Source organism: Mesoplodon bidens (genome assembly GCF_964165515.1).
Source record: "Mesoplodon bidens genome assembly, chromosome: 3".
Classification (NCBI taxonomy): Eukaryota; Metazoa; Chordata; class Mammalia; order Artiodactyla; family Ziphiidae; genus Mesoplodon; species Mesoplodon bidens.
In genome coordinates, this window is record NC_138178.1 from 58467524 (window position 1) to 58488244 (window position 20721).

Genomic DNA, 20721 nt, shown 5'->3' on the forward strand with positions numbered 1-20721 from the left:
CTTACTTCCTTGAATTAAATCAGTTTGTATCCATGATAGTGGCGAAATCAATTCAAAATTACATGTAACACAAAATTCTAGCACTTAAAATTAAAAACTTCTGACTCTGGAGTTGGGGAGTTGAGCAGAATTTCAGAATATATTATTCAATAATCTTTTCTGTTTTCCACATTGGAAATGAGAGGCTTCACCACTCAGATACTGCAAAATACCAGTATAAATAGAACCGCCATTTTGTTGTAAGAGTAAAATGTTGATGATTTAAACCAGGAATCAGTAAACTTTTTCTGTAAAGGGCCAGATAGTATTTTCAGCTTCGTAGGCCATATCATCTCTGTTCCAACTATTCAACTCTACTGCTGCAGCCAAAAGCAGCCATACACAATACATAAACAAAGGGGCAAGACTGACTGAGTTCCAAAAAAGCTTTATTTATGAAAATATGTGGGTGGATGTGACCCACAGGCTGTAGTTAGAGTTTTGCTGGGTTGAAGGCAGTGGTATACCGGTAAATGTTTAACAACTGGCTTTTCCGAGAGGTGGGTACACCCTGACTTATAGTGTTTGCCCATTTACATGAGGCAGATACTCTCACCATGGTTGATTTCAAACTACCTACTTGACATCACTCATCAGGAAGGTGAAAGAGATAAACAATGGCATACCATTATATAGCATTTATAACATACTAGATGTAAATAACCTCAAGAGCATAAATAATAGTAAAATGAAATAAAAGTGATAAGTTTTGAATATTACCTTGTTTGAATACATTTACTTAATTGTAAATTCAGATAATTTAATTTTTAACAATGTCTGTGTTTACCATCTGGCACACAAAATTCCTAAAAATTTAATAATTGGCTCTGGTGAGCCACTGTAAGCCTACTGCGGCACACCACTGTGTTAGAGAACATAACCAAGAACTTTGTTTTAATAAGTTGACTACTGAATCATAAGTTATATGGGAGAGTAAAAGCAAAGAGATATAGAGAATTGTGTTAATATGTAACTTTTGCACTAATTTTGCTCATCTGTTTTAATAAGAATCTGAAAAAATAATTTTGTTCCTTTAAATGAGAGTTGACTGTGTCAAAGGTGCTTTACTTCTTGGTTCTTTATCTCAACTTCTAAGTGATGGCATATGAAGTAAATTTAGGTGAGTAGATTCTGTCAATATGTCATACATAATAATAAATGTTACTTATTGTTTGGTTTTTTCCCTTAAGGAGTAACTGTGACGCCTGATGAAGAACAAAACTTGAATCATTACGTACAAGTTTTACAGAACCTAGTACTAAGTGTTCCCACTAAGGAGCCAGGTCGTCAGGAAAGATCAAAGTCTCCAAATAATGCTGATTCTGTAGGATCGAGGGTATCAAAATGTAAGGAGGTAAAGTTTACACATGATGAAGCTCCAGCTGAGAATGATGTTTTAATCAATCCTGTCAGTGAAGAAACTACAACTTTCCCTACTAGGGGCTTCACACTGGAAATAGAGAAGAAAAAACATACTAAAAGTACAGCTTTCTGGTCAATTAAACCAAATAACATTTCTGTTGTTTTACATGCAAAAGAACCTTATATTGAGAAAGAAGAGCCAGAGGCAGAGCCAACTGTAAATCAAACTGAGGCACCAAGGCAATTGCCAAGTGTTACTGAATCATTTACAAGTCAAGGTGTCACCTCTTTAAGTAAGAACACTGACTTGGATACTGCCACAGAAGATGTTCCTCAGCTCTCAGGCAACTATGAGATGGAAAATCCTGAACCACACAATTTGTATAATGGAGACATTTTGAAAAAAATTGCAGATATTGGTTCACAGGGGCAACAGGTACCTCTTCCTGAGAGTTTCAAGCCAGAATATAGAGCAGACATTCGAGCCTCTAAAGAATACCTAAAACGAAGCCTTGCTCTAGCAGCAGCAGCAGAACATAAATTAGAAAAAATGTATAAATCCCTGATGTTACCACCAGGACAAAGCAGTGATGGAGTTGATGACACTGAAACTGTTATTAACATGCTGTATAACTCTAGATCTAAATTACCTGAATATTTAGATATTAAATATGTTCCACCAGAGATGAGAGGAAAAGCTACTGCAATATTCAATATATTAAAAAAATATATTATATGTAAGTCAAGGAGAAACTCAAAACCTCATTAGGAAGTTATTAAACAATAATATAAAACTTTTAAAACTACTTGATATTCATGACAAAGTTGATCTAAGCTAACTGTGCATTCATTCACAGGGGAAATAAGCATATTAGTGATTCAAAAGTTGTATAAAGGGCTTCCCTGGTGGCGCAGTGGTTAAGAGTCCGCCTGCCGATGCAGGGGACATGGGTTCGTGCCCCGGTCTGGGAAGATCCCACATGCCGCGGAGCGGCTGGGCCCGTGAGCCATGGCCGCTGAGCCTGCGCATCCAGAGCCTGTGCTCTGCAAAAAAAAAAAGTTGTATAAAAATATTTTCTATTGTAGTTCAATGTGCTAACATCTTTATATGTCATGTATTATGACATATACAATTTAAAATAAAATTTTGGTTCAGGAGTTTGTAGTTTTTTCTCATTAATTTTAAAAGTTATAAAGATCTAATCCATAAAATGTTTAAGCTTTGATTTTACTTGAATAGGTTAGTAAATTCATCCATTTTATAAGACTTAAGAGACTTGTGCAGTCTGTATATGTCACTGGTTTTAAATAATTGCATATAAATGTAAAATTTTAGGATATGTGGTCTTTATTACTCTTTCAGAGGATCTGAGTTTTCTATCTGAATAGCATAGTTGGAGTATGTATCAGAACTACTTTTATTTGAATATATATGTGCCTCCTTTGAAAGGTGGATGATACATTAAGATACATCCCTGTTCCTTTGTTGTTAAATACTTTTGGAGTATCAGTGAGGGACTGTAACTGGGATTTGTAATGAAATCATTCTCACTTATTTTCTCTTTTTGTTTGTTTATATACATATACACTGAAGCTTTGCAAATCTTTTATTTGGGAGTATGACTAACACCATTTAGGTTAACTGTAATATTGTAATTATGGTACAGGTAATTGTGTTTCATGATTTGACCGGTATTATATTTAAATTCATTTATTTATTCATTTATCAAGTCAGTCATTTATAATTTAATAAATATTTATTGACCTTTTACTATGTGCAGGACAAAATGCTGAATTTGGGGATACTTAGTTCATTCTCTCTTTGAAATCGTATAGAAGCAAAGACAGACATAACTTCAACAATTTTTAAATTTTAGTTGTTATAAAAGTATGAGAAATTTGACCTCACCAAGACCAAGAATAATGGGAAAGGTATCCTGAGAAAGTAGCATTTAAAGTGAGATCTGAAGGATGAGGGTGTGTGTAAGGGAGAAGGGAGCATTCCAGAAAGAGAGAACAGCACGTGTGAGTGCTCTGAGTTGAGAATGAGTATGGCAACTTCAAGAAGTAGCTGGAGTATAGAAGGGCAATGGAGAGCATCTTAAGATGGAGCTGGTAAGGTACACAGGGTTGTAATAGATCTTGCAAGGCCTCAAATTGCATATTAAAGATTTTAGCCTTTATCCCATGATCAATGAGAAGCCATTAGTAGATTTTTTTTTTTTTTTTTTTTTGCGGTATGCGGGCCTCTCACTGTTGTGGCCTCTCCCGTTGCGGAGCACAGGCTCCGGATGCGCAGGCTCCGGATGCGCAGGCTCAGCGGCCATGGCTCACGGGCCCAGCCGCTCCGCGGCATATGGGATCCTCCCGGACGGGGGCACGAACCCGTATCCCCTGCATCGGCAGGCGGACTCTCAACCACTGCGCCACCAGGGAGGCCCATTAGTAGATTTTAAGCAAAGGCTAGGTATGATCAAATTTGTGTTAAAAAAAAAAAAAAACCCACTCTGGCTACGGTTTTGAAAGTAGGCAAAAGTTGAAGTGTACTGTGCACGGGCCAAATTTAGCTTGGACTAAGATGGAAAGAAGTGGAAGTTAAGAGGTAGAATCAACAAGATTTGGTGATTGAATGGATATGGTGACTGAGGGAGTAGCAGGGATCAAAAATAATTCACATACAATTAGCTATATTACAAAAAGGACTACAAAGGTTTTGTTTCATAGTAACACTTTTACCGTTTACGACTGTTGCTTTTTTTTTTTTTTTTTTGCGGTACGCGGGCCTCTCACTTTTGTGGCCTCTCCCGTTGCAGAGCACAGGCTCCAGACGCGCAGGCCCCGCGGCCATGGCTCACGGGGCCAGCCGCTCTGCGGCATGTGGGATCATCCCGGACCGGGGCACGAACCCGTGTCCCCTGCATCGGCAGGCGGACTCTCAACCACTGCGCCACCAGGGAAGCCCCTGTTGCTTATTTTTTAAAAATAATTTTACTATGGAAAATTTCAAACATGTGCAAAATAAACAGATTAATAAACCCATGTACCCATCATCCAGTTTCAACAATTACCTACTAATGACCAGTCTTATTTCACCTAAACCGCTTTCCCTCTTTTCTATTTTATGTTGGATTAAATGCCAGATACTTTTTCATTTCATCTGTAAGTATAACAGTGTGAAGCTCTATAAGCTTTTTAAAAAACCACTACCATAATATCACACATAAAAATTTAATAATTCTTTAAATCATCAAATCTAGTTAATGTTCATATTTCTGATTGTCTAATAATTTAAAAAAATTAGTTTGTTTGAGTGAAGCAAACTAAATAAATCCAAATGAAGTTTACACGTTGAGATTGGTTGATTTGACTTGTTAAGTCTCTTTTAAACTGCACCTCTTTTTTTCCCCTTGAAATTTATTTGTCAAAGAAATTGGTCATTGGACCTATGGTTTTACACAGCGCAGATTTTGCTTATTATATCCCCATAGTGCCATTTAGTATGTTTTCGGTAAGTTGGTAGTTGACTCTAGAGAGGCTTTATCAGACTTAGGTTGGTTGTTTTGTTTGTTTTTGTTTTTTGTTAAGATATTGATGTATTCTTCAATCTGGTATGTTTTTTTTTGTATTATTAGCAGCCTTTGATGATTATTACGTAGATAAATTGATCAAGTGTTACAAGAAGGGGATATCATTCATTCCTTTATTAGCTGGAATATGTCTATAAAGAGAAAGTTCCTCCCATATATTGTTTGAGTCCCCAGTGTCCAGTGTGTATTGGAAAGGTATCAAATGCTTTAATCTTTCTCTGTGTTTAACAGTTTTCAAAACAATTTGTTCATAGAATCCTCCAATGGTGCCCAGTTTTTAAAAGTTAGATCTTTATTCTGTTAGAGCAGTTGTAGGCTTGCAGAAAAATTAAAAAGTACAGAGTTCCCACATACCTCCCTCTCTTCCCCCATAGTTTCCCCTATTATTTATATCTTGTGTTAGTGTGGTACCTTTGTTACAATTGGTGAACCAATGTTGATACATTATCATTACTGAAGTCCATAGTTTACATTAAGTTTTACTCTTTGTGTTGTACATTCTATCAGTTTTGACAAATGTAAAATGACATGTATTCACCATTACAATATCATACACAATGGTTTCACTGTCCTTAAAAGGCCTTGTGCTCCACTTATTCATCTCTCTCTCCCCCACCCCTCCAGCCCATGGCAACACGGATATTTTTACTGTCTCTATACTTTTGCCTTTTCCAGAATGTGAGATAGTTAGAATCATATGGTATATAACCATTTCAGATTGGCTTCTTTCACTTAGCAACATGCATTTAAGATCCCTCCGTGTCTTTTTGTTGCTTGACAGCTCATGTCTTTTAGTACTAGATAGCATTCCATTGTACAGATGTACCATAGTTTATCAATTCACCTATTGAAGGACATCGTGGTTGCTTCCAAGATTTGACAGTTATGAATAAAGCTGCTATAAATATCTGTGTGCATGTTTTTGTGTAGACATACATTTTCAGTTGTGCCAGTTTTTTCACACTTTGAAAGTGAGATACTTTAAGAAAGTTTTACATTTGGTGATACTTTAAAAAACTTTTACATTTGGCCAATCTGATTGATGAAAAATGCTAGCTAATTGTTGTTTTAGTGTATATTTCTTAATTATGAGTTGGACATCTTTATATTTTTATCTGTAGAAATGACCTATTCATTTCTATTTCTCTACTCGTTTGCTCTTTCTTAGTGATGCATACAACCTGTTTATAAAATAAGAAAATTGGAATTTTGTGTCATAGTTTTACAGATATTTTGTCTAGTTTATTATTTGTATTTTGGTGTTTCCATGTAGAAATTTAAAACATTTATAAATCAAATTTACACATTTTTTCTTTGGGTGTCTTTATGTTTTGTGTCTTGCCTTTCCCTCTCTGAGATTTTACAAAATTCCCCTGTTCTATTATAGTGTTTTAATGGTTTTACCTTTTGAAAATCAGACTATTTTTCAGAGCAGTTTTAGGCAAAATTAAACAGAAGATAGAGATTTCCCTTATATCACCTATCCCCTTACAGGCATAGCCTCCTCCATATCAGTGTCCCCCACCAGAGTGGGAACATTTGTTACAATTGATGAGCCTACTTTGACACATCATTATAACCCAAAATCCATAGTTGACATTTGAGTTCACTCTTGGTATTGTGCATTCTCTGTGTTTGGGTAAGTGTATAGTATCATAAAGAGTAGTTTCAGTGCCCTAAATATCCTCTGTGTTCTGCCTATTCATCCCTCCCCCTAATCCCTGGCAATCATTGATCTTTTTTACCTTCTCCATAGTTTTGCCTTTTTCAGGATGTCATATTGGAATCATATAGCTTGTAGGCTTTTCAGATTGGCCTCTGTCACTTAGTAGTATGCATTTAAGGTTCTTCCATGTCTTTTCATGGTTTGATAGCTCATTTACATTTAGCTCTGTATAATATTCCATTGTCTGAATGTATCCCAGTTTATTCATTTGCCTTTTGAACATTTTGGTTGCCTCCAAGTTTTGGCAATTATGAATAAAGTTTATGTAAACATCCACATGCAAGTGTTTGCGTGGACACAAGTTTTCAGTTCCTTTGGGTAAATACCAGGGAGCACAACTGCTGGATCATATGTTAAGAGTATGTTTAGTTCTATGGAAGCTGACAAACTGTCTTCCAAAGTGTCTACCATTTTGCATTCCCACCAGCAGTGAATGAGTGTTTCTGTTTCTCCACATCCTCACCAGCATTTAGTGTTGTCAGTGTTCTGGATTTTTACCATTCTAATAGGTGTGTGTAGTAGTCTCATTGTTGTGACCTATTATTTTTTAATTAAACTTCTTATTTTTTGATAAATATAAATAAACTTGCAGTTGTAAGAAATAATACAAAGAAATCTAGTTAATGTATTCCTTACTCATATCACTTATGGTAATATCTTTAAAAACTATAGTACAGTATCACAACTAAGATACAAATATTGATACAAGATACAGAATATTTCCATCAACACAATGATCCCTCATATTGCCCATACAGTCACTTTATAGCCACACCCACTTTCATCCTGCCTTTACCTCTCCCTAACCACTATTCTTTTCTCCATTTTGATAATTTTGTCATTTTAAGAACGTTATATAAATAGAATCAAACAGTACATAATCTTTTGGGATTGACTTTTTTCACTCAATTCTCCAGAGATTTATCAAGGTTGTTGCATGTATCATTAATTCCTTTTTTTTTTTTTTTTTTTTTTTGTGGTACGCGGACCTCTCACTGTTGTGGCCTCTCCTGTTGCGGAGCACAGGCTCTGGACGTGCAGGCTCAGTGGCCATGGCTCACGGGCCTAGCCACTCCGCGGCATGTGGGATCTTCCCAGACCGGGGCACGAACCCTCGTCTCCTGCATCAGCAGGCGGACTCTCAACCACTGCACCACCAGGGAAGCCCCATTAATTCCTTTTTATTGCTGAGTAGCACTCCATGGTTTGTTTAACCATTCACCTGTTTAAGAACCTCTTGTTCTTAAACAGGTCAAGCACCTCTCCAGTTTTTGGCTATTACAAACAAAGCTCCTATAAACATTCATTAGTAGGATTTTGTTTGAACATAAGTTTTCATTTCTCTGGCATAAATGCCCAGGAATGAAACTGCTGTGTTGTATTCAGTTTTATAAGAAACTCCCCGCTGTTTTCCAGAGTGGCTGTATCATTTCATATAGCCACCAGAAATATATGAGTTTCTTTGAAACCTTGTAGGCATTTTGTGTTATCACTATTATTTAATGTTTATTTTAAAGTGTACAAATCAGTGGTTTTAGTATATTCATAAAGTCTGACAACCATCACACTATCTAGTTCCAGAATTTCATTACCCCAGAAAGAAACCCTATGTCTCTCCCCTAACCCCTAGCAAGCACTAATCTGTGTCATGTCTCTATGGATTTTTCTATTCTGGATACTTGATATAATCATACAATATGTATCCTTTCATTTAACATAATGTTTTCAAAGTTCATCCATATTGTAGCATGTGCCAGTGCGTTATTACTGCTTATGGCTGAATAATATTCCATTATGTGGATATACCACATTTTGTTTATACATTCATCAGTTGATGGACATCTGGGTTGTTTTCACATTTTGGCTATTAGAAATAATGCTGTTATATATGTACATGTGGACATATGTTTTAAATTCTCTTGGGTGTATACCTAGGAGCAGAATTGCTGGGTCATATGGTAACTTTATGTATAACTTTTTGAGGGACTTCCAAACTGTTCTCCAAAGGAGTGAACCATTTTACTTTCCCCCTAGATGTCAAGCACCTTTTCATGTGTCTATTTGCCATTTGTATATCATCTTTGAAGGAAAGTCTATTCAGATCCTTTACAATTTTAAAATTAGGTTATTTGCCTTTTTATTATTGAGTTGTAAGGCTTCTTTATATATTTTGGATACTAGTTCCTTATTAGATACATAATTTGAAAATATTTTCTTCCATTTTATCAGTTGTATTTTCACTTTTTTTTTTAAGAAGATGTTGGGGGTAGGAGTTTATTAATTTACTTATTTATTTTTGCTGCGTTGTGTCTTCGTTTCTGTGCGAGGGCTTTCTCTAGTTGTGGCAAGTGGGGGCTACTCTTCATCGTGGCGCGCGGGCCTCTCACTATCGCAGCCTCTCTTGTTGCGGAGCGCAGGCTCAGTAGTTGTGGCTCGCGGGCCTAGTTGCTCCGTGGCATGTGGGATCCTCCCAGTCCAGAGCTCAAACCCGTGTCCCCTGCATTAGCAGGCAGGTTCTCAACCACTGCGCCACCAGGGAAACCCTGTAGTTTCACTTTTTAAATGGTATTTTTTGCAGCACAAAAGTTTTAAATTTTGATATAGTCAAATTTATATTTCCTTTTGCTACTTGTGCTTTGGTGTTATATCTAAGGAACAACTGCCAAATGCAAGGTCCCCCATTCAGTATGACTGGTGTCCTGTTACAAAGAGATAAGAATGCCATGTGAAAACAGAGACACAGAGAGAACACCATGTGATGACAGAGGCAGAGATTAGAATGCCAAGGATCAACAGGCACCACTGGAGGCAAGGAAGAAGAAAGGAAAGAGTCTACCCAGAGTGTCAGAGGGAGAATAGCCCTGCTAACACCTTGATTTTGGAATTGTAACCTCCAAAACCATGAGAGAATAAATTTCTGTTGTTTAAAACCATCCAGTTTGTGATACTTTAATACGGCAGCCCTAGGAAACTAAAGTAGCCAAGGTGTTTAATTTTTTGTTTTTTGGCTGTGCTGCAGGGCATGTGGGATCTTAGGTCCCCCCACCAGGGATTGAACCTGCACGCCCTGCAGTGGAAGTGTGGAGTCTTAACCACTGGACCACCAGGGAAGTCCCTAATTTAAAAAAAATAATAAATTTATTTATTTATTCTTGGCCACGTTGGGTCTTTGTTTCTGCACACAGGCTTTCTCTAGTTGCGGCGAGCGGGGGCTGTTTTTCGTTGCAGTGCGCGGGCTTCTCACTGTGGTGGCTTATCTTGTTGCAGAGCGTGGGCTCTAGGAGCGTGGGCTTCAGTAGTTGTGGCATGTGGGCTCAGTAGTTGTGACCCGTGGGCTCTAGAGCACAGGCTCAGTAGTTGTGGCACACGGGCTTAGTAGCTCCGTGGCATGTGGGATCTTCCCAGACCAGGGCTTGAACCTGTGTCCCCTGCATTGGCAGGTGGATTCTTAACCACTGCACCACCAGGGAAGCCCCCTAATTTTTTTTAACATATTGCTTAATTCTATATGCTAATAATATTCATTAAGGATTTCTGCATCTATATTAATGAAAAGTATTGGCCTGTAGTTTTCTTCGTGTGTGTGTGTGTGTGTGTGTGTGTGTGTGTGTGTACGTACTGTCCTTGTCTGCAAGTTTTGGTATCAGGGTAATATTAGCTTCATCAAATGAGTTGGGAGTGTTTCTCTCTCTTCTATTTTCTGGAAAAGATTGCATAAATTGGTGTTAATTCTTTCAACATTTGGTAGAATTCTCTAGTGTACCCTTAGTTTTCCATTGTCTGAAAATATCTTCATTTCCCCTTCCTTTCTTTTTTTTCTAAATTTATTTATTATTTGTTTTTATTTTTGGCTGTGTTGGGTCTTCATTGCTGTGCGCAGGCTCTCTCTCATTGCAGCGAGTGGGGGCTACTCTTCCCTGCGGTGTGCGGGCTTCTCATTGTTGTGGCTTCCCCTGTTGTGGAGCACAGGCTCTAGGCACATGGGCTTCAGTAGTTGTGGCTCGTGGGCTCAGTAGTTGTGGGCTTCACAGCATGTGGGATCTTCCCGGGCCTGGGATCAAACCCATGTCCCCTGCATTGGCAAGCGGATTCCTAACCACCGTGCCACCAGGGAAGCCTCCCCTTCATTTCTGAAGGATATTTTTGTTGGATATAGGCTTCTGGATTGATAGGTTTTTTTCTCTCATCACTTGAAAAATGTACTGCTTTTTTCCTGCCTCCATGGTTTTTGATGAGAAATCCACTGTCATTTGTTTTGTCTTTTCTTAGGGTAAGATGTCACTTCTTTCTCACTGCTTTCAAGGGTTTTTCTTTGACTTTAGTTTTGATAAGTTTGCCTATAATATGTCTCTGTGTGGATTATTTTGGATTTATCCTGTTTGGAATTTGTTCAGATTATTGAATCTATAGGTTTATGGGTTTTGCCAAATTTAAGAACTTTTCATTCATTATTTCTTTGAGTACTTTTTCAATTCTACCTTCTTCTCTCTTTCCAGGACTCCAATGACAGGCATGCTAGATCTTCTATTATAGTACCATGGGTCCTGGGGCTCTCTTCATTTATTTTTTCAGTTTACTTTCTCATTCAGATTTGGATAATTTCTATTACTCTGCCTTCAAGTTTACTTTTTCTTTCCTCTGTTCCTCACCCCCCACCCCACATTCTTCTGTTGAGACCATTCACAGAGCTTTTTGTTTCAGTTATTTTCCAATTCTAAAATTTTCATTTGGTACTCCTTTATATCTTCTAATTCTTTGCTAAGACTCTCTATTTCTTTGGGGATATTTTATACTTTTTCATTTATATCAATCATGTTTATAATGTTCATTGAAGCATTTTTATGATGACTGCTTTAACATCTTTATCATATAATTCTAACATCTCTGTTATCTTGGTGTTGACATTAGTTGATTATCATTCCTGCTGGGTAGTGGTGAAAGTTCTGACTCTCCACTAGGCCTCCTCTGATACCACGGTAGTGGTGAGCAAGAAGGATGATTTATTACTGCTGAATGGAGATGGAAGTCCAGGCTCTCCATATGGTCTCCACTAACATGTAGTGGGGGATTCAGTACACCCAACAGGGATGAAAGTTCTGGCTTCCTATTCAGCCTTCTCTGACACCATGCTGGTGAGGGCAGCATCCCTATTTGGCTTTTGCTAGTGGAGATGGTTGGATTGGAGATCACAGTTTTTCTGTACTATTTGGCTGGAATAGAGTGGTTACTGGCTAAAAGTTTTCTGCATTGCTAGCCTGCCCCTTCCAGATCCTTTGGCTAAAGAGAGTGGCTTTTATGGGATTTTTATGTATGTGCCTTCTTCTGTTTCTGGGTTGTCAGCTTCTTTAGCTCCAATTCTGGGATATATGAGGCAAAGAAAGAAATCTGGAGAACGCACTACCATGTCATTTCTTGGGTTCAGAGGTCTTTAGCCAGTATACCTTTTTTTTGGTCCACCTTTTAGAGTCTACTTATGTCTGTTTTATATATGATGTCCAGGGATTTTAGTTGTGTTTAAGAGTTTGTACTTTATCCTAAAGGCAATAAGAATATTTTAAAAGATTTTAAGCATTTTAAACAAATCATTCTATTTGGCTGCAGTGTAGATAAAGGATAGGAAGGAACAAGACTGGAAGTAGAGACCAGTTAGGAGACTTATAGGAATCTGGTGAAAGATGATGATGTTCTGGATTTGGATGGTAACAGAGGAAATAGAAATAAGTAGTTGAATTTGAGAGATATTTAGGAATTAGGAATCAATAGAATTTGGTGATTGATGTACAAGACAAAGCAAGGAGTCAGGAATGATTTCTATGTTTCTGACTTGAGCCATTGGGTACATGGTAGTGTACTTTTTTTTTAATAGCATTTATCATAATTATAATTTTATAGTTATTTGTATAATTATTTGTTTAATGTTTGTCTCCCCTCACCAGACTAAGTCTAGGAGAGCAGGGGCCATGAGAGTTTTGTTCACTGCTGGAATCCTAGCACTTAGCACAATGCCTGGCCCATAATTATATGTTCAGTAAGTATTAACATATTACAGTATATTTAAGAGGAAGCATGTTTATGGGTGAGATGATTTTGGGAATGTCATTTTTGAATATATTAAATTTAAGATGCCTGTGAGACATGTCCCAGTTAGATATATTTGTCTAGAGCTTAAGAAATAGCTGTAAATAAGTATTTGGGAGCTATCTGCATATAAATGGAAATTTAAGCCATTGAAGTGGGGGGATTCTCTATATAGTATATAGGGAAGAGAAGAAGGCCTAGAACTAAGGCTTAAGGAACTCTAATTTAAAGAGACAAATAAGGAAAAGGAGCTCCTAAAGCAACTGGGGGTAAGAATAGAGAAGTAGAAGGTATACTAGGAAAAGTATAGTTAAATAGAAGCCAAAGGAAAAATATTTAAAGAAAGAAGGAGTAGTTAACACTGTTGTAACTGAGAAATTGAGCAAGATAAAGACTGAAAATCATCTACTCAATTAGTGCAAAAATGGTTGTGGTAGAGGTGTTGATGAGGAAGGCATATTGGAAGAGTAAATTGAGATAAGAAAATGGAAATAGAAAATGTAGACAATTCATGAAGTATTTAACTGACTAGAATGAGAGAAAAAGATGATATCTAGAGGGGAAAGTAAAACCCAGGGAAACTATTAGTTTGTTTTTTATTTTCAGATAGGTGAGACTAAGTCATGTTTAGGAGCTGATGAGAAGGAGCCAGTAGAAAAGGAGAGGTTGAAGATAGTTAATGGAGCAAATGAGATCCAGAGCACTGGTAGAGGATTTTTACTTTAGATGAAAAGATTTAACATCTCCTTTATTGCAATAGGAGGGAAGGAGAAAGAATGGGTTGAGATAAAGGTGGGCTTATAGGTTCGGTAGCAAAAAACTGAGGGAATTCCGGATTGTAGCTTCTATTTTTTTTAGTGTAGCTTCTATTTTTTTTTTTTTAGTGATGTAGAATACCTGTTGATATTGAGTGAGTTAGAAGTTTTAAAAGGAATAGCATATGTGAAGGGACTAGTACATACTAAGTGCTTAATAAATGATAGCTTTGTGTTACTTGCAGCTTTAAAGAGGTTTTCTATGGTTATATAGGGCCAGTGCCGTATAGCGTGATTTGAGAACATTCAAAATATCTCCTTTATATTCTGGCAAAGTGCTTGAAACTCTATTTTGAGAAAATGTTTACATTGGATTAAGGCCTTTTAAGATACTGTTTTATGTGTTCATATTTTGGTGAAATAAATAAATAAATAAATAAATAAATAAATAAATAAATATCTATCTATCTATCTATCTATCTATCTATATATATATATATATATATATATATTTTTTTTTTGCCACACCACATGACATATGGGATCTTAGTTCCCTGACCAGGGATCAAACCTGTGCCCCCTGCAGTGGAAGCTTGGAGCTTGGAGTCTTAACCAGTGGACAACCAGGGAAGTCCCAGTGTTAGCTCTTTTTGTTTGTTCATTTGAAAATTCTTTCTTTAGTCCTTGCTTTCCAAGGTGCATATGATAGTGTAAATTTTATTAAGAGTTTTGTAGTATGAGCTCTTATATTTAGGTCACTGATCCATTTTGAGTTAATTTTTGTATGTGGTGTGGGGTAGGAGTTGAACTTTATTCTTTTGCATGTGGATATCTAGTTGTCCCAGCACCATTTGTTGAAGAGACTATATTTCCCCAATGAATGGTCTTTCACCAATGTTGAAAATCAACTGGCAATAGATAAATGAGTTTATTTCTGGACTCTCAATTCTATTCCATTGATCTATATGTTTATTCCTATGCTATTATGACACTATTTTGGTTACTGTAGATTTGTAGTAAGTTTTGAAATGGGAAATGTGAGTCCCCCAACTTTGTTTTTCTTTTTTAAGATTGTTTTTTGCTATTCAGGGCACCTTGTAATGCCATATTAATTTGAGAACTGGCTTTTTCATTCCTGAAAAAAAAAGGCTGTTTGAATTTTAAAAGGGATTGCATTGAATCTGTAGATATCTTTGGGTAGTATTTCTGTCTTAAAATAGCAATATTCCATAAAAAAAGGATGATTTTTTTAATTTAGGTCTTCTTTAATGCCTTTTAACAATGTTTTGTATTTTTTAGTGTGAAAGCCTTTCACCTCTTCGGCTAAATTTGTTCCCAGGTACTTCATTCTTTTGAATGCTATTATAAATGGATTTGTTTTCAACTTGTTCATTGTTGATGTATAGAAACACGACTGATTTTGTTGGTGTTGATCTTCTACTGTGCAACTTTTCTGAATTTATTTGTTAGTTATAGTAGCTCTTTTGTGGATTATTTGAGATTTCTATATGTAGGATCAGGTCATCTGCGAATACAGATAGGTTGACTTCTTTTCCTTCTGGGTGCATTTAATTTCTTTTTCTTGCTTAATTACTCTGACTAGAACTTCCAGTAAATGTTGAATAGCAATGGTGATAATGATGATGATGAAGTGATCATCTTTATCTACTCCCTGATCTTAGGGGGAAAGCTTTCAGTGCTTCACCATTGAGTATGATGCTAGTTGTGGGGTTTTTATAAATGCCCTTTATCATGTTGAGGAAGTTCCAATCAATTCTAGTTTTTGAGTGTTTTTATCATGAAAGGGTGTTTGAGTTTTGTCAAATGCTTTTTCTGCATCAGTTGAGATGATAATATGGTTTTTAAATTTATTTTATTAATGTGGTGTATCACACTGATTGATTTTCTTATGTTGATCCACACTTGCATTCTTGGGATATATCCTGCTTGGACATGGTGTCTAATCTTTTTAACATGCTGCTGGATTCTGTTTGCTATTATTTTGTTAAGGATTTTTGCACCTACACTCATAAAGGATATTGAGCCATGATTTCTTTTCTTGTAATGTGTTTATCTGACCTCATAGAATGAATTAGGAGGTATTCCCTCCTTTTCTTTTTTTTGGAAGAGTTGTGAAGGATTGTCGTTAATTTTTCTTTAAATCTTTCATAGATTCACTCGTGAAGCCATCTGGTCCTGAACTTTTCTTTCTTGGGAGGTTTTTGGTTGCTGATTAAATCTGTATTGGTTATAGGTCTGTCAAGATTTTCTATTTCTTCTTGAGTCTGTTTTTGGTATCTGTGTTTCTAGGAACTTGTCCATTTCATCTAGGTCTAATTTGTTGGCATACAATGGTTCATAGCATTCTCTTATAATTATTTTTATTTCTGTAAAGTAGATAGTAATGTCCTTATTTTCATTTCTGATTTTAGTTATTTGAATCTTCTCATTCTCTTTCTGTGTCACTCTAGCTAAAGGTTTGTCAATTTTGTTGATTTTTTCAAAGGACTAACTTTATTTTCATTGATTCTATTTTCCTATTCTCTAAGTCTGCTATCTTCACTCTAATATTTATTATTTCCTTCCTCCTTTTAGCTTTGTGTTGACCGTGTTCTCCTTTTTCTAGTTCTTTAAGGTGTAATTTTTTTTTAAGAGCTCAGCTTTTTATTGAACATGTCACTAAAGAGGTTTAGTCAAAAAGACCAAAGCCCATGTCATCATCAGACTCTTCAGATTCTTCTTTCTTTTCTTCCACTTACTCTCCTCAGCTGGGGCAGCAGTAGTGGAGGGGGCAGGACCTCCTGCTAGTGCAGCACCAGCTGCTGGGGCAGGTCCACCTGCCCCCACATTGCAGATGAGGCTCCCGATGTTGACATTGGCCAAAGCCTTTGAAAACAAGCCTGACCAGAAAGGTTCAACATTTACACCAGCTGCTTTAACGAGGGCATTGATCTTATCCTCTGTGACTGTCACCTCATAGTCGTGCAGGATGAGGGCTGAGTAGATGCAGACGAGCTCTGAGACGGAGGCCATGGTGCGGGCCAGTGCTAGGCAGGGGCTGCCAGGCGCAGTGCTAGTCACCAGATGAAGTGAGGGCCTCACTCCAACACAGCCTTAGCTTCCTTGGAAGGACCGAGCACCTTAGCAGCAGCTGAGGAAAGGGCTAAGGTATAATGTTAAATAATTATTATTATGTTTTATTTTTTGGCCGCATCACGTGGCATGTGGGATCCTAGTTCCCCGACCAGGGGTGGAACCCATGTCCCCTGCATTGGAAGCACGGGCACCAGGGAAGTCCCTAAATTATTTATTTAAGATGTTTCTTCTTTTTATTTTTTTAATTAATTAATTAATTTGTATTTTTGGCCACGTTGGGTCTTTGTTGCTGTGCACAGGCTTTGTCTAGTTGTGGCAAGCAGGGGCTACTCTTTGTTGCGGTGCACAGGCTTCTCATTGCGGTAGCTTCTCTTTGTTGTGGAGCATGGGCTCTAGGTGTGCGGGCTTCAGTAGTTGTGGCTCGCAGGCTTTAGAGTGCAGGCTCAGTAGCTGTGGTGCATGGGCTCAGTTGCTCCACAGCATGTGGGATCCGTCCAGACCAGGGCTCAAACCCACATTCCCTGCACTGGCAGGTGGACCCTCAACCACTGCGCCAACAGGGAAGTCCTCTTCTTTTTAATGTAGGCATTTACTGCTATAAATTTCCCTCTCAGCACTGCTTTCATGGCATCCAAGACATTTTGGTATATTGTATGTTCATTTTCATTTGTCTCTAAGTATTTTTTAATTTCCCTTGTAATTTCTTCTTTGATCCATTGGTTGTTTGAAAGTGCATAATATAATTTCCCCATATTGGTGAATTTTCCAGTTTTACTTCTGTTATTGATTTCTTATTCTTTTCTATTGTGTTTGGAGATAATATTTTGAATGATTTCAATCTTTTAAAATTTACTGAGACTTTTTTTGTGGACTGATATATTGTCTAGTTTGGTGAGTGTTCTATGTGCACTTGAGAAGAACAAGTATTTTGCTGTTGTTGGGTGGAATATCCTATATATGTCTGTTAGGTCTAGTTTGATTATAGTGTTGTTCAATTTTCTTTCTGTTCTATTTCCTTATTAATCTTCTATTTAGATGCTTAATACATTATTGAAAGTGGGATATTGAAGTCTCTATTATTATTCCTTCTATTCAACATTTTCACCATATATTTGGGAGCTCTGGTATTTTGTGTGTATATATTTATATATACATATATATATTATATATATATATACATATATATACATATAATATATATATGTATATTTATAACTTCTTGACGAATTGACCCTTTTGTGAATATATGTTCTGCTTTTTCTCTTGTAAGAGATTTTCAATTAAAGTCTATTTTATCTAATAGCAGATAGCGGCCCACATCTCTTTTGGTTACTCTTTGCATGGAATATCTTTTTATATTCTTTTACTTTCAACATATGTATGCCTTTAGATCTAAAGTGAATCTTTTTTGACAGCATATAATTGGATTCTGTTTGTTTTCACTCATTCTACCAATCTCTGCCTTTTGGTTGGAGAATATAATCCACTTACATTTAAAGCAATTACTGATAAGGAAGGACTTACTTCTGCTATTTTGCTATTTTCTCTATGTCTAATATCTTTTTCTCTCTCATTCCCTCTACTACTCTTTTCTTTTGTGTTTAGTTGATTTTTGTAGTGAACTTTTTTGATTCACTTCTAATTTCCCTTTGTGTATAATTTTTAGATATTTTCTTAGTAGTTATAAAAGGGATTACATATAACATTAAATTTATAATGATCTAGTTTGAATTGATACCAACTTCAACAGCATACAAAAACTCTGCTCTTATAGAGCTCTGTCTTCACCCCTTTATGTTAATGTTGTTACAAATCACATCTTTATACACTGTGTGCTCAATAATAGATTTATAGTTTTTAAAATGCATTTTCTTTTAATCATGTAGGAAATAAAAAGTGGAGTTAGAAACTAAAACTACAGTAATGCTGGCTTTCATGTTTACCCATGTAGTTACTTATACTGGAGACCTATGTTTCTTCATACAGCTTTGTGTTACTAACAACTGTCCTTTTATTTCAACTCGAAAGACTCCCTTTAGCATTTCTTGTTAGTCACATCTACTGATAAGGAACTCCCTCAGCTTTTATCTGTGAATGCCTTAATTTCTCCTTCATTTTTGAAGGATAATTTTGCCACATGTAGAATTCTCGACTGACAGCTCTTTTTCTTTCAGTACTTAATTATGTCATCCCACTACCTTTGGCTCCATGGTTCCTTACAAGAAATAGTCTGCTAATCTTATTCAGGATCAGTTGTACATAATAAGTCACTTCTCTCTTGCTGCTTTTAAGATTCTCTCTTTGTCTTTCAACAGTTTGATTATGTCTCCATGTCTTAATCTGTTGGGCTGCTATAGCAGAATGCCATAGATTACATGGCTTAAAAACAACAGAAATTTATTTCTCACAGTTCTGGAGGCTGGGAAGTCCAAGATCACAGTGCTGGCAGATTCACTCTCTGGTGAGAGTCTTCTTCCGCTTCATAGACAGCCATCTTCTCACTGTGTCCTCACATGGCAGAAGAGGCAAGGGAGTTCTCAGAGTTCTCTTTTATAAGGGCATTAATCCCATTCATGAGGGAAAAGCTCTCATGACCTAATCACCTACCATAGGCCCCACCTCCTAATACCATCACATTGAGGGTTAGGATTTCAACATGAATTTGGAGAAGGTGGGGACACAAACATTCAATCTATAACACTTAGTATGGATCTCTTTGAGTTTATCATACCTGGAGGTCATTGAGCTGCTTGGATATGAAGATCCATGTCTTTAATAAAATTTGGCAAGTATTCAGCCATTATTTCTTCAAATATTCTTTCTACTTCTTTCTTTTTCTCACATCCTACTAGGACTCCCAAAATGTATGTGTTGGTACATTTGATGGTGTCCCATGGGTCCATTAGGTTTTGTTCACTTTGCTTTATACTTTTTATTTCTGTTCTTCAGACTTTTATAATTTTAATAATCTTATCTTCAGGTTCATTAATTCTTCTGCCTGTTCAGATCTGTTGAACCTCTCTAGTGAATTTCTCATTTAAGTATCGTACCTTTCAGCTCCAGAATTTCTATTTGGTTCCTTTTCATAATTTGTATCTCTTTATTGGTATTCTCATTTTGTTCTTTATTTTCCTACTTTCTTTTAGTTCTTTGACCATGGTTTCCTTTAGCTCTCTGATCATCTTAAAGATAATTGATATAAAGTCTATGTCTTTTTGTCCAATGCCTGGATTTACTGCTTCTTTGTGTGTCTTGTGACTTTTGTTGAAAACTGAACATTTGAATATTACAATGTGGAAACTTTGGAAATTAAATCTCCTCTTCCCCAGGATTTGCCATTTTGGATTGTCTCTTTGAAGCTTCAGTCACATATGGTTTAGTGACTTTTCCAAATTATTTTTTCAAAGATTATATTCCTTGCCATGTTTTGTTGTTGAAGTCTACATTCCTTTAGCTTATGGTTAGCTAGTGTTTTGACAGAGATTTCCTTGAATGTTAGGAGCTAAAAACAAACAAACAAACAAGCAAACCACCTCTCCTAGTCTTCACAGATTAGCTCTGTGCTGGGGCAAGCTGTTTAGCCTTAGCCTTCGCTTCTTGCTTGCACCAAGTCTAGAGATTAGCCAGAAGTGGAGGTCTAGGATCTTCTCAGGTCTTTTCTGAGTATGTGTGTGATTTTCTAAATTCCCCAACATACTTAGAAACTTCTCTTCTTTGGCCAGCTTGCCACCATCATCTTGGATCCTCCACATCTACTCCACAACTCTTTTGTTTTTAGCTGCCTACTTCAACCCAAAATTCCAGCACCTTCCAGCTCTCCAGCCCAATTCTACATCAAGCTCTGAGTCCTTCACAGGTCAAAGTGCATAAAGAGACCCTGATAAATATTTGTCAGTCTCCTCAGGGTCTGTGTTTAGCAGCACAAAGAACTGGCAGTAGCTTTGGCTCTGTAGATTTTGGGGGGTTTTTGGTTTTTAATATAATTCTTTTAGGCAGAGTGCCTCTCCCACTATGGAAAGAGAATTTTCCTTCTCTGTGGAGTGTGTTCCATGAGTCATGGGAAGGGCCTGGTCTTCCA

At 36.8% G+C, this 20721-nt stretch overlaps 2 pseudogenes across 2 annotated transcripts in view; one reads left to right on the forward strand and one right to left on the reverse strand.

Moving 5' to 3' along the window:
• LOC308614810 (NADPH oxidase 5-like) overlaps window positions 1–20721 on the forward strand; it is a 110682-nt pseudogene that overhangs the window by 32912 nt on the left and 57049 nt on the right. The window lies entirely within an intron of this gene.
• LOC308614925 (large ribosomal subunit protein P1-like) lies at window positions 16189–16678 on the reverse strand (annotated as a pseudogene). The gene has a single exon. The product of its transcript is annotated as a large ribosomal subunit protein P1-like (transcript).